The 14719-nt window shown below is 42.5% G+C and overlaps 1 long non-coding RNA gene across 1 annotated transcript in view; it reads right to left on the bottom strand.

Annotated features, from left to right (window-relative positions):
• Window positions 1-230: 230 nt before the first annotated feature.
• The window catches only part of LOC130283296 (uncharacterized), a 128380-nt gene continuing 113891 nt past the window's right edge, over window positions 231-14719 (bottom strand). The window contains exon 4 of the long non-coding RNA XR_008846634.1: window positions 231-389. This is a non-coding gene — a long non-coding RNA (uncharacterized LOC130283296). The remainder of the gene's footprint in view (window positions 390-14719) is intronic.

Genomic DNA, 14719 nt, shown 5'->3' with positions numbered 1-14719 from the left:
CCCTATACTTTACATTGCACGGATCCCTCAACATACGATGGTTTCAACAAACGATGGTCCGTTTGGAGCGGATTACCATCGTATGTTGAGGGACCACTGTACTAATCAGAGCATCTGAGGTATTATAGGGTGTTGTGAGACTTATTGGATCACCAGCAGCACATGATTGCAGAAGTCCAATGATTCCAGATTGCGCCCGGAACTCCACTCACCTGCTCCATGGCCGAGAGGGGGAATTTTGTCTTCATTAGAGAGGAAAGAGTTGAACAAGGACCTCTCTGCAATATGCTAATCTCTTCTTTGGACTCCTGTGAGCATTAGTGCTGCTTAGCTATTACATCACAAGAATTGTTTCCTGTATACATCCTTCCAGGTATCATGTTGCAGAACTAGAGTTGTGTGAGTAAAGAAAATGACATTGCATTACATATTGCATCACAGAAAGACAACCTGTGAAGATCCTCATCAGTTGTATTATTCATTTTAAACTGAGAACACATTCAACTGTGAACATCCACATTGACATTAGTCATTACAAAATAAAAAACATTCGCAAATGTAGAGCAAAAAAAACCAATAGAACACAATGATAAATAACCCCGAAATGTCCCAACACGTTCCCCCCCCCAATCCCCCCCCGCCCCCCCCCCCCACACACACACAGGGATAATTGGGATTAATCAGGGGACAAAAGAAAAAGCAGCTTAGTGGAGACACCTATCACTACATGCCCCTAGTGGAGGACGTGCTAGTAGCCATGATGGCCTGGGAACCTGTAGCATGCACCCCAATGGTGTCTGAACAATATAGAGCAGTGTTACCCAACCAGTGTGCCTCCAGCTGTTGCAAAACTACAACACCTAGCATGCCCGGACAGCCTACGGCTGTCCGGGCATGCTAGGAGTTATAGTTTTGCAACAGCTGGAGTCACTAAAATTGAGCTATATCTTATAGATTACTGGGGGGGGGGGGGGGGGATATTCAAAGAATTTAGCACCACTTTTTTTGCTTTAGCTGCGCCACATTTGCTTAAAATGTTGCGCACACTATTAGCACCACATATTCAGATAATTACCACCTGATTTAGCGCCAATGTTGGCCATTTTTTTTTTTGTTTTTTTTTTAAGGGTGCGTGGTTAGGATTTTTGTGCTATTAGCACCCTATTTTCAAAGGTGTCGCAGATAATACCAAGCATACTTGGCGTTAAATGATTCGCTTTTTGTGCTATTTGCCCCGAATTTTTAAGAGCCCTAACACACTTTTGAAAAAGGGGCACAGTTAAAGGGATACTCCGGCGCTTAGACATCTTATCCCCTATCCAAAGCTGTCAAGCCCCCTCCCATAGGCTTGCATTGAGGGGACGGAGCATTGTGACATCACACGGGGGCAGAGCCATGACATCACAATGCTCCGGCCCCGTGATCGACAGTAGCCAGACCCGGAGCAAACACGCTCCGGGGACTGATTTTAACCCCTTAACGACGCAGGACGTATATTTACATCCTGCGCCGACTCCCGCGATATGAAGCGCGATCGCGGCGATGTGTGGTATTAACCCTTTAGAAGTGGCGGTCAGCTTCTAAAGCCGCTTCTAAAGCGAAAGTGAAAGTGACCCGGCTGCTCAGTCGGGCCGTTCGGGACCGCCGCGGTGAAATCGCGGCATCCCGAACAGCTGACCGGACACCGGGAGGGCCCTTACCTGCCTCCTCGGTGTCCGATCGGCGAATTACTGCTCCGTGCCTGACATCCTGAGCAGTCAAGCGCCGATAACACTGATCACAGGCGTGTTAATACACGCCTGTGATCTGTGTAAAAGATCAGTGTGTGCAGTGTTATAGCCTCCTATGGGACCTATAACACTGCAAAAAAAATAAAACAGTGTAAAAAAAAAAAAAATAAACATATGTGGTATTGCCGCGTGCGTAAATGTCCGAACTATAAAAATATGTCATTACTTAAACCGCACGGTCAATGGCGTGCGCGCAAAAAAATTCCAAAGTCCAAAAAAGCGTCACTTTTTATACCATTAAAAAATGAATAAAAAGTGATCAAAAAGTTCGATCAAAACAAAAATCATACCGATAAAAACTTCAGATCACGGCGCAAAAAATGAGTCCTCATTTCGCCCTGTACGTGGAAAAATAAAAAAGTTATAGGGGTCAGAAGATGCCATTTTTAAACGTATTAATTTTCCTGCATGTAGTTATGATTTTTTCCAGAAGTGCGACAAAATCAAACCTATATAAGTAGGGGATCATTTTAACCGTATGGACCTACAGAATAATGATAAGGTGTCATTTTTACCGAAATATGCACTGCGTAGAAACGGAAGCCCCCAAAAGTTACAAAATGGTGTTTTTTCTTCAATTTTGTCGTACAATGATTTTTTTTTCCGTTTTGCCGTGCATTTTTGGGTAAAATGACTAATTTCACTGCAAAGTAGAATTGGCGACGCCAAAAATAAGCCATAATATGGATTTTTAGGTGGAAAATTGAAAGGGTTATGATTTTTAAAAGGTAAGGATGAAAAAAACGAAAGTGCAAAAACGGAAAAACCCTGAGTCCTTAAGGGGTTAACGGGTGTGCAAGATCACGGGGGTCCCCAGCGGCAGGACCCCCGCGATCAGGCATCTTATCCCCTATCCTTTGGATAGGGGATAAGATGTCTAAGCGCCGGAGTACCCCTTTAACACTCTTTGAGGAGCAAAATAAAGAGCCCTAATACCACACATTTTGGAATATTCCCTCCACTTGGTACTATCTGCGACACATTGAGTGCCAGAAAGTGGTGCTACACTTTTGAAAATAAGGCGCTAATAGCACAAAAAATCCTAACTACTTTTTTTTTTTTCAATTGGCTCACAGGGCGCTAAATCAGGTGCTAATTATCCAAATATGTGGCGCTAATAGTGTAAGTAAATGTGGCGCAGCTAAAGCAAAAAAAAAAGTGGCGCTAAATTCTTTGAATATCCCCTCCAAAGATCCCTAATAACACAAATTTTGGAATATTCCCCCCCCCCCCCCCCCCCCCTGATTATTATTTGCATACCATAATCTTTCAGTTGACGTTTGCACAGTAGAGGCCATAGACTCCTATAGGTACCATAATACACCTACATACAATGCAGCAACCGCATGGAACCGTAATATAGTACTTTACATGAGCCCGGTGCAAAATGCTGCACTCAGGTCCTTCAGGCTGCATACCCCCCCAACCCCCCCCCCCCCCCCCCCCCCTCCCCTGTGAGCCTGACCGACCAGCTTGACTGAAAAGGACAACTCGATGCTCTATATTTACTGGGAATTTTTTTTTTTTCCCATGGAAGAATGCAATTTAATAATTGAACAAAAAGTAAAAAAAATAATAATAATAATAATCTCGCTACAGAAAAAGGAAAGGTAACACTTGCCGGCATTTTAGGTGTCAGACGGCAGTGATGATGTTCTAGTTATAGAGGGAAAAAGAAGAAAAAAAAAAAAAAGGCTGAAATTCTGATCTAACATTCACAGGAAAGAACTGGCATCTTTTATCCGCTACAAGGTCTCGCGCAGTATTCCTGAAGACAGAGTGACATCTAAAGGGATTTTTTAAACAGCATCCGTCAGAATGGCAAAGTCAAGGGCATGTCACTTTTTTTTTTTTTTTTTTTTTTGGGGGGGGGGGGGGGAGAAAAAAAAAAATGATGAATTTTCAGGTTTTTGTTGTGCCTGACTGTCTCGAATAACCATAAAGAGAGGATCAAATTCCAATTTTAATGATATGCCGCAGGGTGCCCTTAGGATAAATGGTATTTTTATCTGATATTCTGCAGATTCAGAGAGAGAGAGACCAAGACGGGGTTCGGCTTTGAATAGATTCCTTTGCATTGTTGTCAGTCCGTGCGCTGAACATACTGTATCCGTACCAACGACAGGACCTTCCCGGGAGCCGTCGCCACCTCTCTACCTCATTTTTTTTTTTTTTCACTTGTAACGTTTACAAATGAAGGTTCTCATTCCGAATGGGGTCCTAGTGATCGATCCTCTAATTAGATCAGGCGTTCCCAGGGTGAAGAGTATTACGGAGCGTTCGCTCGTTTTCATCACGGGGGGGGGGGGGGGGGGGGGGTTGGTACGTTTTGGAATCAATACCCGGCTATTACATCTTGGATGAGAGAGGAAATAAAAAAATAAAAAATAAAAAATTATAAGAAATTAATTGGAATAAATAAATAATTAAATAATAATAATATTTTTTTTTTATTATTATAATAATTAATATTTTATTATACAGTGCTCCCTAAAGTTACAATATTAATTGGTTCCAGGATGACCATTGTATGTTGAAACCATTGTATGTTGAGACCAGAACTCTATGGAAACCTGGTAATTGGTTCTGAAGCCACCAAAATGTCATCCAAAAATAGGAAAAAGTGAGGATTAAAGAAAAATAAGTAGATAACTGATACAGATGAAGCAAATTCTTACATATAAAAGTAAGAAAGATTTGCTGGGAGCTGTAAATCCCTGTCTAGGTCAGTGTTTCCCAAACAGGGTGCCTCCAGCTGTTGCAAAACTACAACTCCCAGCATGCCCGGACAGCCGTTGGCTGTCCGGGCATGCTGGGAGTTTCAGTTTTGCAACAGCTGGAGGCACCCTGTTTGGGAAACAATGGTTTATGTAGAGGACATGAGCTTCTTCAGGGTCCTATACAGTACACACAGTGTCCCAAATGGAGCCGCCCTTACTTGGTGTCCAAAAGCAGCATTAACCCTGGCACAGGTAAGGAGTAGTACAGAACATGTAATACCTCCCTGTACTGTAGGGGGCGCTACCAGACACCAGTCCGTGCATGTACTTCAGTAATAGAGGTGATTTACCAGTAAAATGCCCATTCTCATTGGTCAGTTCCTCCAGTTGTGACACTTTTCACAGATCTGGACTGTCCATAGCATTGTATGTTGAGTCTGGTTTCAAGTTACGATGGTCCAGAAAAGACCATTGTATGTTGAAACTATTGTATGTTGAGGCCATTGTAAGTTGAGGGATCACTGTATAAAGATAATAATAACAGTATTTTATATATATATATATATATATATATATATATATATATATATATATACATATAGATAGACAGATATATATATATATATATATATATATATATATATAAATATATACATATATATATATATATATATATATATATATATATATATTATTTTTTATTTTATTTTTTTGCTTTCCCAGCCAAACCCAATGAGTGCAAATAATCACGGCATGGAACAAAAAAAAAAAAAAAAGAAGGAACAAATGAATCTTTTGCAAAACTTCAGAATTAATCTTAATGATTCGGCTCACAATAGGCAAGAATATGTATTCTCATTAACCTCATACAGATGTTACAAATGAACTAATTACTTTCTCTGTACCCCTCACCTGCTGGGTCATTATATTCTTTGTAAGTTCCTTCTCACTTAGCTGCCATTATCCCATAACATGTCTAAAGAAGTCTTATTTTCCAAAGGGGGAAAATTATCATTAAATCTTCGACTTTAACATCTAATTTGGATATTTTTATATTAGGCTCCTCGGGAAAAGGGAATTAAAAGAGCGTGTGATATACATTTATGTATGTTTATAGTGCGGGCGCCGATTATTATGCTCCACTTCGCTTCAGATTTGTCGGCGGAATGCAAATTATTAGCGCCATTTTCCAGAACAACGGGAAATAAGCCCTTTTTATGCCTTTTTTTTTTTTTTGTTCGCGAAAGGTCTGAGAAAACGTAGTCAATTGCTGTCTGGTTATGAATATCCCGGAGATCGCAGCCTCCACGCTGCTGACTTTCATATATTAGTGGTGATATAGTAAATCAAAGGCAATGAATTTCAAGCTCAGTAGGGTAGTGATTCGGGCGAAAGGTCTATATATATAATATATAATACTGCTTAAAAAATGGGCATGGGGAGAACGGTGAAAAATCGTCTCATAATAATGCCTTGTGTCATTTCGCTGCTTGCGAGAGTCTGATTTCTGCTGTTCTAGAGCCCTGGGCAGAAAGTTAGTGGCTCAGTTCGCCATTCAATATTTATAGGATGATGTTAGAGGTTGGTCCCACAGTGATGGTCTTGGGGTCTTTGACTGCCGGGAGGGGGGTGAGGACTGATTCTTTATATGCACATATAAACACACATGTCTTACATGAATTCTAACATATTCAATACTCAAGGCAGGCTTTATGGAAATGAGTTCAAGACAGCCAGCAAAGTAACCCCTATCAAACTTCTGTGACACTATGTCTCACACAGATGTAAAATAATATACCGTATATACTCGAGTATAAGCCGACCCGAATATAAGCCGAGGCCCCTAATTTCCCCCCAAAAACCCAGGAAAAGTTATTGACTCGACTATAAGCTTAGGGTGGGAAATACATCATCCCCCCATGTCTTCATCCAGACCCCCGTCATCATCCAGACCCCGGTTATCATCACCCTGTCATTTTGACCTTCATCATCCCCCCCCTTCATCACCACTGCCTGTCATCATCCAGACCCCCGTCATTTTCACCCCGTCATTTTCACCTTCATCATCATCACCCTGTCATCATCCCCCCCCCCCCCCCCTTTCATCATCACCGCCTGTCAGTGGTCTTCTACCTGCGGTCTGCCAGATGTTGCAAAACTACAACTCCCAGCATGCCCGGACAGCCATCGGCTGTCCGGGCATGCTGGGAGTTGTAGTTTTTAAACATCTGGAAGTCCGCAGGTTGAAGACCACTGCGGCCTTCGTCATCATCCAGACCCGCCTTTAGTTTTATACTCACCTCCCCTCGGTGGGAAGGAAGGGCGAGCTGGTCCGGGCCATCTATGCTGCAAACACCGTCCGGTGGGGAGGGTTAGTCGTTCCGGGCTGTCCATCTTCACCGGGAGGTCCTCTTCTCCGTTCCGGGCCGGCCCCGGACTAGTGACGTTGCCTTGACGATGACGCACAGGAACGTTCATGTGCAGGGACGTCTGCTGCGCACGGACGTCCCTGTGCTTCGTCGACAAGGCAACGTCACTAGGCCGGGGCCGGCCCGAAGCGGAGAAGAGGGCCCCCCGGTGAAAATGGACAGCCCGGAACGACTAACCTTCCCAAACGGACAGTCCCTGCAGCATAGATGGCCCGGACCAGCCGATGGCTGTCCGGGCATGTTGGGAGTTGTGGTTTTGCAACATCTGGAGGTCCGCAGGTTGAAGACCACTGAGAAGGGATTGACAGGCAGAGAGTTCACTAAAGTATAAGCCGAGGGGGCGTTTTCAGCACGTGCTGAAAAACTCGGCTTATACTCGAGTATATATGGAATGTGAGACAGTGAGAGGAATGGTGGTTGAGGGTCACTATGTTTCTTGCTACCAGGTTTCTAAAAGTGGATATCTCATACAGGGAAAGCTGGGTGAGATACGGGAAATACAGGATAGTGTAAAATCCCTAGAAGACCACAGTCCTTTTCCGGGGCAAAATTTTTATGGAATGACAGGCAGGTTGATTTTATTCCCTTCCTCGCCAGTCCAGGTTTTCAGTGAGGCCCAAATCAGCACAGGTGCTGAAGACAAATTATTTATTGGGCTTTCTTTTTGTTATGCTGAAAAATAAGAACAGGAGAAGCCCTAAATAAACCTTACTTCTGTGTCACTGTCTCGAACTAATTGTTTGCCATTTTTTTGGGGGGGGAAAAAGGTAAGCAAATTGCTGCTCTCTAGTGCCACCTATTGGAAGTAACCAACTAACTACCCTGTAAGTCTATCTAAAAGGGCAAGGTTAAGGCTAAGGCGTAAGCTCACCCCTGCTGTGGTTCTGTCCTACTTTGTCATTTATCCGTCTTGCTGAATACATTTCATAGCTTTTAAAGCACAACCTGGTGCTGGACATTACCTCTTCATCAGGTAGGAAGGTAGGTGCACAAACACGTAGGTAGACAGTTGTGCAGGCAGGTAGGTAGGTGTGTAAGCAGGTAGCTGGATGTGCAAAAAGGTAAGTTGGTGTGAAAGCAGGTAGATAGATAGTGCTGGTAGGTAGACAGGTAGGTAGGTGTGCAGGCAGGTTGGTAGGAATGTAGTTCGATGGGTAGGCAGGTAGGTAGGTATATGTGTAGAAGATATGAAGGAAGCTAGTGCAGGTAGGCAGGCAGGTGTGCGGACAGGTAGATAGGAGTGCAGTTTGGCAAGCAGGTAGGTATTTAGGTGTGCAGTTTAGTGGGTAGGTAGGCAGGTAGCTAGATTTACAGGCAGGTAGGTAGGTGTGCAGGCAGGTAGGTAGGTTTGCAGGCAGGTAGGTAGAAGTATAGTTTGTTAGGTAGGCATGTAGGTAGGAGTGCGTGCAGGTAGGCAATTCCCCTCTCCCCCTTCCTTAAATAAAAATCACCTTCCTTATGCTTCCACATTGACACCAGGGCCTCTTCCTCCTCCTGAATTTCTCCTCTGCAGCACTCTGCATGCCGCACGTGATGCCGTTCTGCCCCCCAACCTCCATCGCCCTAAGGCAATTGCCTTAGCTGCCCTATAGTAGCGCTGGCAATGTCACCTTATAGTGCGCTACAAAACATTGTACTGCTACTATACTTGAATTTGTAATCTACGCCTCAGGTATTTGATCTTCTAATCTAAAATACTAATTCCACTAGTGAAATATTACTTTCTGATATTAATTTAACATTATGACGACTTGCCCCAAGACCCTAGTCAGCATCTCCTTTTATCCAGCTTTCGACAACTTCCTGTATTGGTGACCACCATTTCCATCCGTGTAACCAAGACGATGCTTGTGGTCACCAGTCATGGCAGCTGGACTATTTCCTATACAAACCCTTTGGTAGCTGATTAGTTATATTATCTTACAGAGTTGACAATTGTAGTGTATTTTTTCTGTTGACCCCCAAGTTGCTCTTGACAGTATGACTCCATTTTATGGCTAGAAAAAGACAGAAGAGAAAGGTTCTAAATAAAACTAAGGGGGCACTTAGAGCTCCATAGGCCTGGTCAAAAGCTGAATACATATAAAGAGTCGATATAAGAACTGGAATATGTAATATAAGCTCCAATTATAGTTACCTTGACATTAATACTGAGAAAAATATAAATTGATATACAAGTTCATGTGTCACAACTTCAAGGTAGAGCTACAGCAGTAGAATCCATTCCCCCCCCATGATCTCCGTTCCTCTTCCACGACCTCTGGGCAACTGCTATTCATTAATCGCTCATCGTCTTGTCTTTTAACCTGAACCAATAAACCTAAACCAACTCGAGGAGCCATCAATGAATCCATCACATGGCCCCCGAGCAATGGGGCACAAGACATCAACGTGACAACCATGGCATAAGGTCGTGACATAACCACATGACAAGTAGGTCTTTCTAATGAGACTAAATTCCAGGAACAACTGATGATGACGACGATAGTGAAATGTTTCCGAAAGAAGTAATTTACTCGAGGATTTTCTATGTGTATTCCATCAAATTTGTAATTAGAATTTATTACACTTTAATCACTTCCTCGTGGCATCTTGAATAGAACCTTTGGCATCAATATTTTATATAGAAAAGACGCATCAGGATGGACTAATCCAAGATAGATATCTTCCCGAACAAGTCATTAAAAAGTAATATCTGAGATACAGATCTGATGTACCTTAAAACTCTCTGGCATGTAGTTTATATTTTAGGGCTTGTTCACACTGCAGATATTGAACCTGAAGAGTTCCGTAGCCTAATGTCTGAACCCCGCAGACCTGCGCTGGTGCAATTTCACCCAAAGAATTAACATGTTGCTTCTTTGGACGGACGTCCATTCCATTAGTGGATTTCTGCTGCGGAAATTCTGCAGTGTGCACAGAGCAGTAGAATCTTGTTGAAAACAATGGGACTCCGGGAATTCCACAGCAGAATGTCTGCAATGTGAACAATCCCTTAAAGGGGTACTCCGATGAAAAACGTATTTTTCTTTTTTAATCAACTGGTGCCAGAAAGTTAAACAGATTTGTAAATTACTTCTATTAACAAATCTTAATCCTTCCTGTACTTATTAGCTGCTGAATACTACAGCGGAAATTCTTTTCTTTTTGGAACACAGAGCTCTCTGCTGACATCATGACCACAGTGCTCTCTGCTGACATCTCTGTCCATTTTAGGAACTGTCCAGGGTAAAAGGAAATCCCCATAGCAAACATATGCTGTTCTGGACAGTTCATAAAATGGACAGAGATGTCAGCAGAGAGCACTGTGGTCATGATGTCAGCAGACAGTTCTGTGTTTCAAAAAGAAAAGAATTTCCGCTGTAATATTCAGCAGCTAATAAGTACAGGAAGGATTAAGATTTGTTAATAGGAGTAATTTACAAATCTGTTTAACTTTCTGGCACCAGTTGATAAAAAATAAAAAAAAGTTTTTCACCGGAGTACCCCTTTAAAGGGGGACTTTAAAAAACAAAAATCAACTGGTGCCAAAAATGTAAACAGATTAGTCAATTCCTTTTATTTAAAAATCTTAATCCCTCCAGTACTTATCAGCTGCTGTATGTTTCAGGGGACGTTGCGTAGTTCTTTCCAGTCTGACCACAGTGCTCTCTGCTGACACCTCTGTCCATGTCAGGAACTGTCCAGAGCAAGAGCAAATCCCCATAGCAAATCTATCCTGCTCTGGACAGTTCCTGAAATGGACAGAGGTGTCAGCAGAGAGCACTGTGGTCAGACAAAAAAGAACTACACAAAGATAGAACTACACATCTTCCTTTGGAGCATGCAGCAGCTCATAAGTACTGGAAGGATTAAGATTTTTCCATAGAAGTGTCCCAGTCATTTAGAAAAACTTCTGCCATATCACAGAGAGACGTCACAAGTTTTAATCAGTCGGGGTCTCAGTACTGAGACCACTACCGGTCAGCAGATCAAGTAGGAAGAAGTATGCAGTAGCGCTTTACTCCCAGGCGTTCACTGATCTTCTACAGGTCGGGAAGTGAAGCACGATATAAATGTCTATTGCTCAGTATAAACCTATCCCTTTCCACAGGAAGATTCGTAAGCAATATATGGGGGTGACATTGTGGTTAAAGGGGTACTCCGCTGCTAGACATCTTATCCCCTATCCAAAGAATAGGGGGTAAGATGTCTGATTGCGGGGCTCCCACTGCTGGGGCCCCCTGCGATCTCCCACAGCACCCGGCATTCTAAACAAATGCCGGGTTCCTGCAGCAGTGGTCGTGACATTACCTCTTGACATCACGCCATGCCCCCTCCATTCATGTCTATGGGAGGGGGCGTGTCGGATGACACGCCCCCTCCCATAGACATGAATGGAGGGGGTGTTGCGCGACTTCAGGAGGGGGCGTGACCGCGAGATCCCGATTATGGCCTCCGACTACAAGCGTTCAGAACAAAATGTTCAGAACGCTGGAGCACCGGAGTACCCCTTTAAACTTGTAATACAGATTTCCCGAAAAGGTGTAACTTAGAACTAACTGGATAGTGTTACCGTAATAGAAAGATGATTGATTCAAAAGTCCCAAATATGTCTTTTTTTAAGTAAAAGTTCTAAATAAAAGAGCGCCTTCCTATACTTGCTACTACCATGTCAGCAAAAGCAGCCAACTGGACTGGTATCTTTTTGTCTTTTTGTTTATTTATTTATCTACTATTTACAGTATCTATTGTATTTATAATACAATGCAATTTTTTTAGACTCTTACTTTTTTTTACATTTTGTTGTGTTGCGAAAAAAAATCATGTTTTCCCAAATCGTTCTGCACTCAGAATAGAGCTCAGAGACAAAATATCGTGGATGCACAGATTTGGAGAAGGGTACAGAAAAAAACATATCTGCTGCACTGAAATCGCCTTTATATGGCCTCCAGTTTAGGAAAGCAAAATGTTTGCCGAAATACATCCTGTATACCCTTACGTCTTACGGAAGAAGTGTCAGCACGTCACTGACTCACTATCACAGTGTCTTATGGAAGAAGTGTCAGCATAACTGCAACAGTGGTGGTGCGCGTGGTTGCCTCAAAGCCAAAAATGCAGTATACGGAAGATCCCAGCACTCACCAAGAATGATGAAAGAAATTTTTTTTTTGTCACATTTTCTCACAGAATGGGTACAGACAGAACGCGTTTCGGCACAACAGGCCTTCCTGAGGAAGGCCTGTTGTGCTGAAACGCATCCTGTCTGTACCCATTTTTTGACCAGATGGGAATAAACACCATTGACTTACATCATTCTTGGTGAGTGTTGGGATCTTTTGTATTCTAGTATTTATCACAGTGTCTTGACATTATGGAATTCAATCGGTCTGGCTTCAAGGAGAACGCCACGTGGTCTTATTTCATTTTTATACTGAGTATCTCTCATTTATCACACCAAGAAGCACTTTTCCTTTTCTCCCCTTTAGACCATTGACATTATGGAGGCAGTCCAGGAGGTCCTCTATGAATGTTAACTTTTTGGCCCACCAAAATTTTTGGCTATTTGGCTATGTGAATGTGGGTTCAGGATGGAGGATCCGGCACTTACACAATGATTTCCACTTTTGCCAAAATTTAAAGATGGAGCAGAGACATCAATCCAATAGTCCATAAACATTAAAGGGGTTCTCCACCATAAGGTGATTTTAGTACTAAACCTGCCAGATAGTAATGGACATGCTTAGGAAGAATTTGTGCTTGTCTTGGGGCTAAAGGGCTATGTTGTGAGTCCACCATAACACTGCTGCTATCTTTTTGTAAAATGGCTTTTTCCTTTTAGAATTTCTTCCCTGCAACTACAAGTCCTAGGATCCCTTGCTTGTAAGTGTGAGGTCATTTTTCTCCCTCCCACACATCAGCCACCCCACCCATTGCCGTACAGCTGCAGCCCTGTGGAGAATCATTTCCTCCCCACCCAACCTCCACTCATTGAAACACAGACAGGCTCCCTTTCAACACCTGACTAGTGATGTAATGTCTCGGGCCGCCGCACTGCAACCTGGGAAAACCTGACTTTTTGTATACTGTTAAAAATATAAATCGGGGCAAAGATCACCATTGATCAAACACAGATATAGACACTATATTTTGAACAACACTAACTTTATAACCCCTGTAGCATAGTCAAATAAAAATAATAAAAAAAACTGGAATATCCCTTTAATTGAAATTTCTCCCTATTGTGACACAATAGTGCAGCCTGGTGTACAAATAGTGCATAGATGAAGGCGCGTTGTCCCATTGTTGGTTTTCAGTGTCACTTTTGGACCCCGCACAAGAGTTTATTGTGCTCCCTCAGTATCTTCTAATCAGTTTGAACTGTGCTTCTGAACCATCTCACCTTTGTCTTCTGGCTTTATCTTTCTTTCCGCGCCTCCAAATGTCTACAAGGAGCGCATGAAACTTTATGATTTAGAGGAGAATGGAAAAGCAATGAATAGCTGCTGTTTTGTAGTATGGTGAGGGGCGAGAAGTATTGTTACAGAAATAGACAGCAGAAATTGCCGGATCTCACAATCGTGATAATGGCTGTACCTGATATTGAGTAAGTCAGGGTCATTCATCACACGGATGGAATTCAGGAATTGAATTTTGCCTCTTCAGGGCCAGAGATAATGTTTTGTTTTGAATTCCATTTCCCCCTCCACTTAGGAGCATTAAAATACAAGCCGTACCTGGAAATGTAAAGCAAGTTGTGTAACCGTGGCTGAAAGAAAGAGGCCTTCCTCCACCCTCCCCGAATGTACATCGTCCTGCATAGAAAGGGCTCAGACTGGAAGATACTTCATCCCCTTAAGAAAACCTATTTATGTCTTAGTTTCTCGTCTCTCATTATTAAGCTGCACAGAATGTCTTCACTGAGATCCGGACAATGATTGTAGATGAAGTCCACTTGACCGTCTGACCCATTGTCTGGTCCTTTTATTCCTCATCTCCTTTTGTTTTCTGATTTCTCTAATATAGAGCTTAGAATGACTTCGTAAAACTTTAAATGGGCATTGTTGGATTCAAAAACTTTTTATATCTTGTACATCTCGGCAAAACATTAAAGGGGTACTCCCGTGGAAAACCTGTGCAGGGTCTCTTCATTCAATTACTGCAGGCTTCTTTGTAACCCCCTCCTCTTTGTTATCATGTCACAGTCTGATAGGACAGAAGTGAGCACAGAGGAGTGCTAGACCCGCCCTCACAGCCAGACAGAACTGTGTTCTGTATGATATAGGGACCCCTGGCGGTCTTTTTTATAAGCCATGATTTCTATAAAAGGAGATACTCCCGTGGAAAACTTTTTTTTTTTTAAATCAACTGGTGCCAGAAAGTTAAACAGATTTGTGATTTACTTCTATTAAAAAATCTTAATCCTTCCAGTACTTTTTAGGGGCTTTATACTACAGAGGAAATGCTTTACTTTTTAGATTTCTCTGATGGCATGACCACAGTGCTCTCTGCTGACCTCTGCTGTCCATTTTAGGAACTGTCCAGAGCAGCATATGTTGGCTATGGGGATTTTCTCCTGCTCTGGACAGTTCCTAAAATGGACAGCAGAGGTCAGCAGAGAGCACTGTGGTCATGACATCAGAGAAATCTAAAAAGTAAAGCACTTCCTCTGCAGTATATAGCCCCTAAAAAGTACTGGAAGGATTAAGATTTTTTAATAGAAGTAATTTAAAAATCTGTTTAACTTTCTGGCACCAGTTGATTTAAAAAAAAAAAAGTTTTCCACGGGAGTATCTCCTTT

Source organism: Hyla sarda, chromosome 7 (assembly GCF_029499605.1).
Source record: "Hyla sarda isolate aHylSar1 chromosome 7, aHylSar1.hap1, whole genome shotgun sequence".
In the NCBI taxonomy this organism is placed as follows: Eukaryota; Metazoa; Chordata; class Amphibia; order Anura; family Hylidae; genus Hyla; species Hyla sarda.
This window is presented reverse-complemented; position numbering and strand designations above follow the sequence as displayed.